The sequence below is a fragment of the Tetrao urogallus genome (assembly GCF_951394365.1).
Source record: "Tetrao urogallus genome assembly, chromosome: 1".
Classification (NCBI taxonomy): domain Eukaryota; kingdom Metazoa; phylum Chordata; class Aves; order Galliformes; family Phasianidae; genus Tetrao; species Tetrao urogallus.
In genome coordinates this window covers 165,703,555-165,713,419 of record NC_136813.1, presented here as the reverse complement: position 1 = coordinate 165,713,419, position 9,865 = coordinate 165,703,555, and positions in this window count along the sequence as shown.

Genomic DNA, 9,865 nt, shown 5'->3' with positions numbered 1-9,865 from the left:
TGCAAATTAGCTGAAGTAATTTTAGGTCAGCAATAGTTAATTGACCAAACCTGCTCAATGGCACTTTTCAACTCCACAAGCCAGGACTGGGTGTCAAATAGACACACAGTACATGTCTGTTCCTGATTTTCTACAGTGTTGCCTGTACAGTTTCACAGCAAACTGTAAGAAAAGATGAGGAATGTAAATAAGACTCAATTTTTATATTATTCCTTTCGATATATCAGCCTTAAACCTGTGTAATTCAGACTGTACTATTTATGGTAGTCATTTATTGTATAATCTATCCCTCAGAAGAGCAGGCCTAGAAATCCAAATCATAAGAGATGATGAACATGAGTGAAAAACAAAATTAAACTGAAGTTATTCATTCCAATGAAAAATAACGTTAAGTGTGCAGAGTCATGATTTGCTCTCAAAAACTGCAGTACTGAAAGTATTAGGAGTGACAGAAGACAGAACTGAAACCTGAATTTGCTCAAGGAGGCTATAAGAAATGACTATTAGAGATTACTGTACCTGCATAAAGAACATCTTATCAAGCAGAGCACGAATGCATCTGCAAGTCTATTCTTACTAGAAACCACGCTAACAAATACATAGTTCTTTTCAGAAAGCGAAAGTACCATTAATTAACTTCATCATAATATGGGCTTTAAAGTCTTAGAAGATCAGAATGGTTGTACTAGCTCAAACCTAGGATCTTCCAAGACTAGAACTCTGTCTACAACCATTCCAACATGGAAATGCCTAGAAATGTTAGCACAAGGTGAGAGCGTATTTTGTTTTTCTCTTCTGCTCCAGCAGATCCAAATATTGTCTGTTCAGGGAATTCCTGAGTTAAAGAGGCTTATCTATTTATTAATTCCTGACAGAAATTTCTTCCAAGATTTACCCAGTTTAACCTTGAATTTGTCTCATATTCTCTCCCTGTTATTTCTTTTTTCTTGCAAGTTCTGTGTGTCTAATATCTTCCATGAAGAACTGCTAACTTTCTTCATTTCCTTGAAACTGGCTGGTCCTTGTAACTCATGGGTGTTCAACATTTTGGCTTGCCTGAGCTACATCAATTGAAGAGGAATTGCCCTTGTACACATAGGTTGCTCTGAAAGTTATGCCTCCTAATTATTTCCATGGAAACAATCACTGATACAAAGAACACAATAAAACTATTTGATAGAGAAAATTCTCAGCTACAGAACACTATTTTTCAACATAGGCACAATTAGCTCTGCATTTTCACCAGCGAACAAGAGCCTGCATGCCATGCTTGTCAGAACCTGTACCATCCAGAGGTGACCCACTGTCGCTGTCACCACTGCTGAAACGCACCACCCCTCACTTCACTGTGCTCAAATCCACTCTTTGGTCCCCGTAAACATTCAGCAAACATCAACGAGAATCCTCACCAGGTGGAAAAAAAAAGAAAGAAAAAAAAAGAGTTTTCATAAAATTTGTTCACAATTACACATGCCTCAAGTGGTAAATTTTGCACTTTACTCTTTCAGAATTTTACTATTGGTTTCTGTGTACTACTGCTTCATAGAGATCAACAGATCAACTGAGAAAATATGTCAGGTTTTATTCCCTAGGAATTGCTCTATTCACAAGAGGTTAATTTTTCACAGACTTAAAATATTTACTAATATTGCTAATTTATTTATATAAGAAATAGCTATGAAGAGATTCCTATTACAGCTGCTCTTTTTAATGTTTTCAGTTCAATCAGAATTTTGAAGTGTTTGGGGTTTTTTTGTCTTAAAATTGGTCATTAGAATGTTTCCAGCAAGAATAAACACAATCTGCACATAAGGACTGGTACATCAATGGATTTCAGTGAATTTGAAGAGCAAGAAGCTTTCCAAGGCAGAATAATCTCCTAGACACTGTGTTGGGAATATGGCTGCTGGCTGTTTTTTGAGATTTGAAACGGAGTAAAACCTTTGAGTGTATTCATGCTTTCTGGAATGTGATGGGTAAATAACATACTTTCTGAATCTATTCTTATTTATTTGCCTTGAAATATACTGTTTGGCTTACAAAAAATGCAGTAAAAAATGGCTTGTTGCTTATTTCACAGGGAAGCACTGCTGTGAGATGTAGTATCTGTGTTGCCCTCAGCCTTCACGGATCGCAAGTAAACAAATTTATGGGATTGTTAGAATAGACTGTGGTTCTCATGAGGTGTGACAGCTGTTATTTCATAGTATTTAAGTCAGTGTGAAGTGACAGTCAGACACATACTGGAAATGATACCTACAGGCATAAATAATGTGTATCCACATGATTTCTGCAGCATGTAAACACAATGATGCAGTCATATGCCCTTTTTCAGAAGCACTCTCCTTGGCACATCAAGACTGCTCACTGGGCACCTGTGATGTTCCGTGACAAATTGCCCATTCTTCACACTTTGCCATTCTTTATGGCAGGGCCTACCCTTTTTCAAGGATACTGTTACATTTGCAGTTTTCCCACTCAAATCAATTTCAAAACACAGACCAACTGAATTAGCAGCAAATCTAAAGATGTGAAAATAAACATGTCTCTGAGGGTGGATGGGGGATGTTGTTTGTAGTTGGCTTTTAGTTCTCACTGCTCTAAAATGTTAGTAATAGGCAATGATAATAGTAACAGGCAACTTTAAACTTCCTATGCTGAGTCACTTTTGCCCATCACAGTAATTGTTGAGTGATCACCCTGTGCTCATCTCAACCCCAGGCTTTTTTTCCCCATTGTGTTTTCTCACAGTTTTTTTTTAAACAGTGGGACAGAGAGAACAATGTGGCAGAATTATCTGCTCATCAGCCTGAAAACATCACATTTACCTTCATCACAACAGAAGAAAGATGTTTCAACAGAAGCACTGCACACACAGGACATGTTTTGTAATGCAGCCACAAGTCATTATCTGATGCAGCCTGTTAATTTAACTCTGATTCAGACAGCAGCTGACTGAAGCAAACACTGAGTAGAGCCAGAATTAACTCATGATAAGGAGAAGTCAGGAGCCAAGAAATCCTTGCAGCTCTGTCTCAGATTATTTACAAAACCACGGGTTACTCAGGTCAGGGCTCAAATGCACGACTGAATTATGAGCATCTAATAAGTGACTGTGTCTAAGCAGAGATAACTCATGGTAACAACTTGCATTGCCAGCAAAGGATACATAAGCTAATCTCTATGACTTGAAACTGAGAAGGCACAAGACAACACTTAGAAATAGTTAAAATTCAGATGACAGGGATAATTTAATGATGTGCAACATGTTGCTTTCGTTAGGTGCCCATAAGTTGAAATTAATCATTGTTTTAAATAGCACAGAAGTATCTGTGGAGGTCTGAGCGTCACAGTCACTTCCTTCCATTATCTCATACAGAATCCTGTTCATTTATCAAATGGTGTAACTTCCTATTCCCTCAACACAAAAGGGATTAATAAGAGGAAAGATACCCTTCTCAAATTAGTCTGCACTCACCAACATTTCCTTTTTGTTTTTATTTACTTCAAGGTTATCGTGTAAAGTGTTGATTTAATGTAAATTTGCTCTGCCAGGTCACTTATTTATTTTTATGTGGATAGGTTAAATTTAAACCAGCAGATTTCATGTGGGAGATCATCTGTCAGCACCTGTCTGGCTTCCTGCAAAACTGGGTATCATTTGTCCTACCACAGACAGAATAAAAGCAGAAAACCAGTATGAAACTCCGTACTGTTTATTTTACTAACTCAGCAGGATATGGGGAAGGATGGGGAAGAGGAAATCAGGTTGCACTGAAATGGTCTGTACCACTTGATAAAATTTCTTTGGATTGCAATGTATTTTTCATATGTCATACAGACTAAAATGCAAATAGAAATTGCTATAGTAACTATAGCAATTGCCAAATAGGAAAAGAAGTAGTACTAGAGCAAAGCCCAAGACATTGAAAGAACAAGAAAATCGGGTGGGGAGGGGTTATATGAGGAAGAGAGAATGTGTTGCTTGATTTTAATAACATTTCTACCAACAAACCACAACATTTGCGTTCAGTTCCTAGCTGAAGCAAGTTCTATATATGCTCCACCTACACAGGGAATTACTTTATTTTTTCATACGGAAGTGCTAACATCAGCTTGCTGAACGGATCCTGGCAACACAATTAGCATTCCTCTCTCCACACTGCCTCTCCTTTTGTCTCCAAATCTGAGCTACCAAGAGATGGCAGAACCATCAGCCCCCAGGCAGCTGTGTTAACTGCCTAACAGGCCAAAGGCCCAGTCTATTTTAAAGTTACTTCAAATGTACATACTAGAGCAGAATGACTGAATCAAAGGCACTGTTTGGATTCATTAAGAAATTAAGGGATAGAGAATCTTCCCTCTCTGCTGGAAATCTGCATGCTCGGCATTAAGATCATGGCATTACAAAGGGTTCTCGTTCATTAGACAGGTGGAGTAAGGAGAATACTGCTCCAGGACAAGCATTTTGGATCCACTTTATAATTTAATTGAGTTTTCTGAAGTGCCTATTGTTGCATGACAGAAGAAAAATGTATGTTACTCCTGCCCTGCGGACTTCTTCAAATCATTACCTGCATATTCAAAGGTAAAACACTTGTGTGCGCCAGGTGTTGAAGCAAAATGGTGTGAAGTCAAGCGGGACCCTTCAGACAAGACTCACTTCATCTTTCTTATTTCCCAGTTAGCATACTCACCTCTGTGCCAGAGGGAAATGAAGAACAGATTATAGCAGTATTATCAACAAGTAACAACCTAAAATGTATTTTCTCTCCTTATATCTAGATAAAATTTTGCTAAGTAATTGCTAGTAATAAGTAATTGCTAGTAATGCCTAAAGTTTGATCCTTTTCAACCCAGACCATTCTAAGATCATCTATTTTCAACCCCCCTGCTATGTGCAGGTTGCCAACCACCAGACCAGGCTGCCCAGAGCCACATCCAGCCTGGCCTTGAATGCCTCCAGGGATGGGGCATTCACAGCCTCCTTGGGCAACCTGTTCCAGTGCATCACCACCCTCTGTGTGAAAAACTCCTTCCTGATATCTAACCTAAACCTCCCCTTGTCTTAGTTTAGAACCACTTCCCCTTGTCCTGTCACTATCCACCCTTGTAAACAGCCATTCCCACTCCTGTTCATATGCTCCCTTCAAGTACTGGAAGACCACAATGAGGTCTTCCTGGAGCCTTCTGCAACCTAAACAAGCCCAGTTCCCTCAATCTTTCCTCATAGCAGAGGTGCTCCAGCCCTGTGATCATCTCAGTGGCCCTCCTGTGGACCCGCTCTAAGAGCTCCACATCCTTGCTGTTCTGACGGCCCCAGGTCTGGACACAGTACTGCAGATGGGGCCTCACAAGAGCCAAGCAGAGGGGAACAATCACCTCCCTCCCTGTGCTGGCCACCCCTTCTTTAATGCAGCCCAGAACAGTTGGCCATCCAGGCTGCAAGTGCACACTGCTGGCTCATGTCCAGCTTCTCGTTCACCAGGATCACCCAAGAGCAGGGCTGCTCTCAAGGATTCCTTCCCCCATTTTGTATAAATACCTGGGATTGCCCAGCCCAAGTGCAAAACCTCACAGTTGGCCTTGTTGAACCTCATTAGGTTCACATGGGCCCACTTCTCCAGCTTGTACAGGTCCCTCTTGATGTGAAACTAACAGCTTCAGAAAATAGCAACGTTGTTACATTCTCTGTGTGAATGGTAGATGATCTGCACTGAAAAAAAGTACCTCCATACTCTAGATCAGGCTGAGAGTAACATCCTGCAGCTCATCTATGCTCTGCAATACATCCAGAGTATCGCTGAAATGACGCAAAGACTCACTTCCACATGCCATCCCCTACGCAGTAAAAATTATTCTAACAGTATTCCATTTTGCATTGCAGGAAATTCAAATTTTGGAGGATAAGCTGCATCACCACTGCATGTCACTAGAGTCTTATGCAGTTTTAAGTCTTCCCCTGGGTCAAGACAATTCCCCCAATCCCCCAGTGAACATTAGTCTCCTTGAATCAGTTCAACAGCATGCACAACAGGAGGCACCACACACTATTCAGACAGCCATGTATGGAGAAAGGAAAGTCCTTATTCATATGTTTTTCTTGTACCTATTGCTGGTCATCACCAGCAACTGAAACAGAAACACGCATTTTCAGCCTGACTACTTCCTGGAGAAGTACCAGGGTAAAGGTTGCTATGCTTATGCAGTGAGTGCAGCAATCCATAAAAAGCTGGGTGAACAGTAACACCAGAACAATCATCACCGATATTTCTTCCAGTTCCTCTGAGTTCAGCTTGTATCTGTCTCTGCTTCTGACTTTCAGAAGTAACACTATGCAGAATTCCTCAGCTGAGGACTTAAGGCAGTATGGTCCCAAAAATACCACACTCATGAAATGTACTATTGACAGAGGCCCTCTACGCAGAACTCAGCACTGTTTTACCAGTTTTCTCATTTTCTCATCACACCTTAGAGAAGTGCAACAGTTCTTGCCAACGCAAAGACACAACACAGAGTCACACCTCAGACTGTCAGCAGATCCCTTAAAAACCAATGAATATGTATGTCGATCCTGCGTGTGCAGTCATTCTGTTGTCAACTGTCTGAGAAACACTGGTTGGAGAAGATGGTCCACCACCTTCAGTTAGGGATCCCAAGTCAGCAGAACTCTGTAGTCAACCTAGTTGATCAACCTAGTGATCTGAGCCCCTCAACAGCATCCTTTGGTGTGCAATTACACTAGAAAATATAAATGCAGCAACATTTATTTGTTTCTAACCTTTACTTCAAAGCTGCTGACCCAAAAGCCAGCATTTTAAAAGGTAACACACCATATAAAAAGTTGTTTTCCACAGTGCCAAAGCTTTAGAATTTATCACTTAAAAGCAGTTGTTTAAACTGAACTGGAATCGAGGATGAGTTATAGCCTTAGCTTAGAATTGATGCAGACATACAAGTGGCTGTCAATTGATATCAAAGTTAAGTAGCCATCACAAGAAATACCTGGCTCCTGTTTGGTCTCTAAGGCAAAAAAAACTCACACGGGCACCCACACTACATAAGCTAACAGCATGACCGTGTGAATCACTACTAAAGGGCAGGCCAGTCAGGCTCAACCACATCAGCAAACAAAGTCACATGGAGCTTTGAACAGCATTTTTTCTGAAATGAGCTCCACATGTGGAACAGTATTCTACATGAAGCTTTTGCTTCAAATACCAGGAAGAGACAATCTCAATGTGAGCTAAACACAAACAACCACTCTTTAGCATAAAAACAACACCAACTTTCTTGTCTTAAAATACATTCAGTCCTAACAATTTGGTTCTGTATCAAGATGGAAGACTTGTTTATATTCCAGGAAAGCCAGATCTAACAAGATACGGCCCAATGAGACATATTGGTTTGTAAGACTTTCAACTCCACCTTCTAAGTATTAGGCCCAGAACACAACTTTCAAGCAGTTATGCAGACAGCTTCTGAATCAACATGACGGCATTCTCAGTGCTCCTTCAGAGTTTATGCTTTTCAGCACCAACCCATGCCTGTCATACTAATCTCACATAGCTCAGCTGAGTAGACAGCACAGACATCAGGGAAAGATCCCACAGTTGAAGGCGGAGGTTTTCAACTGATATACCTATGGCATCCCAAAAGAAATTAGGATCCTCTTGCACAGGCTCTTCTGTGTGCTTGGTTTACAGACATAATCCCTGAACACCAACCAACTCCAAACACCTCTAAAAAAACAAAACAAAAAAAAAAACAAAAAACAAAAAACACACAGACCAGAGAGAATTGTCTATTTCCTTCAATTCCAGCTGCTTTTCCCAGTCATCCCATCAATTTCTTAGTGAAAATGTAGCAGTCAAGATGTTTCTATACAACACATGCCCCACATAATGCATTTTAATCCAGCTTTAATCGACTGTAAGAGGAAGGGGAGGGGGGGAGGAAAAAAAAAAAAAAAAAAAAAAAGGCTTTCACACAGAAGCAATTTTCACACATTTAATGTAATGGCACCCTAATCAAGTTTACAGTACTTTTTGTCTCCACTAGATACTGTGTTTCAAAAGTATAATGGGAAAAAAGGGAAAAAAAAATACTAGTTATCCTGAAAGTTTAAAGAACTCAACTATTCAGAGTTGCATATGCATAAATGCCTTCTTAAGGATTATAATTTGTACTTTTCACTCTTACATTAAAAAAATAGCTTTAGCTGGGTCTTCTCACAAGATATCAAAGATGACAAGAATCAATCATTTCAAACTTCTGAAGGTTATATGAGGACTTCTGTTAACAAGCCTACCATGAAGCAAACACTATAAATAGGAAAAGAATGTGCAAGAGCTCCAAGTGAGTGAGATGCACAACATGTTTTGCAAGCTTGCGTTCTGATAGCCACAAACTGAAGACAGCTGCCTGAGGAAAGCCTGCCTGAATCTCTTAAGTTAGAGCCTACTTAAAACATATCCACTGCAGAAAGCTATAGAGACAGATAAACGCTGGGAGCTTCTGTCCTACCTGTAAGGTTCTCCTTTGGATGTTACCTTTGATGATCACAGCAAGCAAAAAGGCCAATTTTAGAAGCTCTAGGAATTACAGTATGTATTTACTTGTTTTCCCATGACACATAATTAAGAGAACTTGTCTGTCTTTTATTCATGTGACCAAAAAGAACAAACGAAAACGCAGGTATCTGTGAGAAAGTAATTCAGGTCTCTAAGTTAGTAATTTGTTCAGTCAGACGTCCGTGTAGTACAAATCAGACAAACTGACTCATGTAGGACTGATGGAGTCAGAAATCTGCATGAATTACAGTTTTCAGTTCAATCATATTAATTACACAGAGGAAACTAAAACATCTATTTGCACAGAAAAAGAGTGGAAATAACAGACATTCACATACACCCCATCATTCTTCCAACTATAATATTGCACATTCCAACAATGTTGCACAAATTACTGGCTTTTTATAAAGACCATGTATGAGGTATTAGTCCATTAATAAATAAAAAGATATGGAAAAGCACTTAATATAATGCAATAATCCATTCCAAGTATTTAGTGAGTGAAAACAGAACAAGTGATAATACGCACCCTTGCAGGAAAGGTTAACATTACTTAGCAAATAGTCAGCTTTCAGTATCAGTTCAAGAAACAAAGAGTTAAACTTTTCTTTAAAGATCTTAAGAATTCAAAGCCTATTTATAACACTGCTGTTCAAAAACTTATTTTGCTCATGCAATCCATTTGAAAGGTAAATTCTCCTCATAATTTTCAACAGATAGCAACGTGTGTGTGATAACCTTACTAAAGAACTTTTGGGTTGATACATATTAACTTCAGTTAATATATATTAAGAGTTGTGTGTTTTTTTTTTTTTTTTTTTTTTTAAAAAAAAGGGAGTTTATACTGGTTATAGATTTCCATAGCACTGAAGTTGTTACCTATTAGCCCTGCCTGTTATCAGACACCAGCATCACAAAGTATTAGGTGAATATGGGAACTGTAACTTCCAGTTTTACTATTCCTTTACGCCAAGACTTTACCTTTCAAATCACAAAGCTGAATAATCTCTGCTGACAGGTAATAAATATATCCAAACACAACCTATTTCTTATTTAGACTGTTCCAGAAACACTAGGAATCTGAAAGTAAGCTTATTTGTTTAAGTTTGCCAAAGCACAAAGGAGAACTTAAGTTCAACAAATGGAACTATGGCAACTACAGTGCACACATGATAATTATGAGAAGCATAAAGCAGGATTGTATTCAATATGCTCTTCTGAATCTTAAGAGATATTTGTGTTTTGGAGAGGTGGAATAAGAAACATACTATGTGCATACACAAACTTCCATA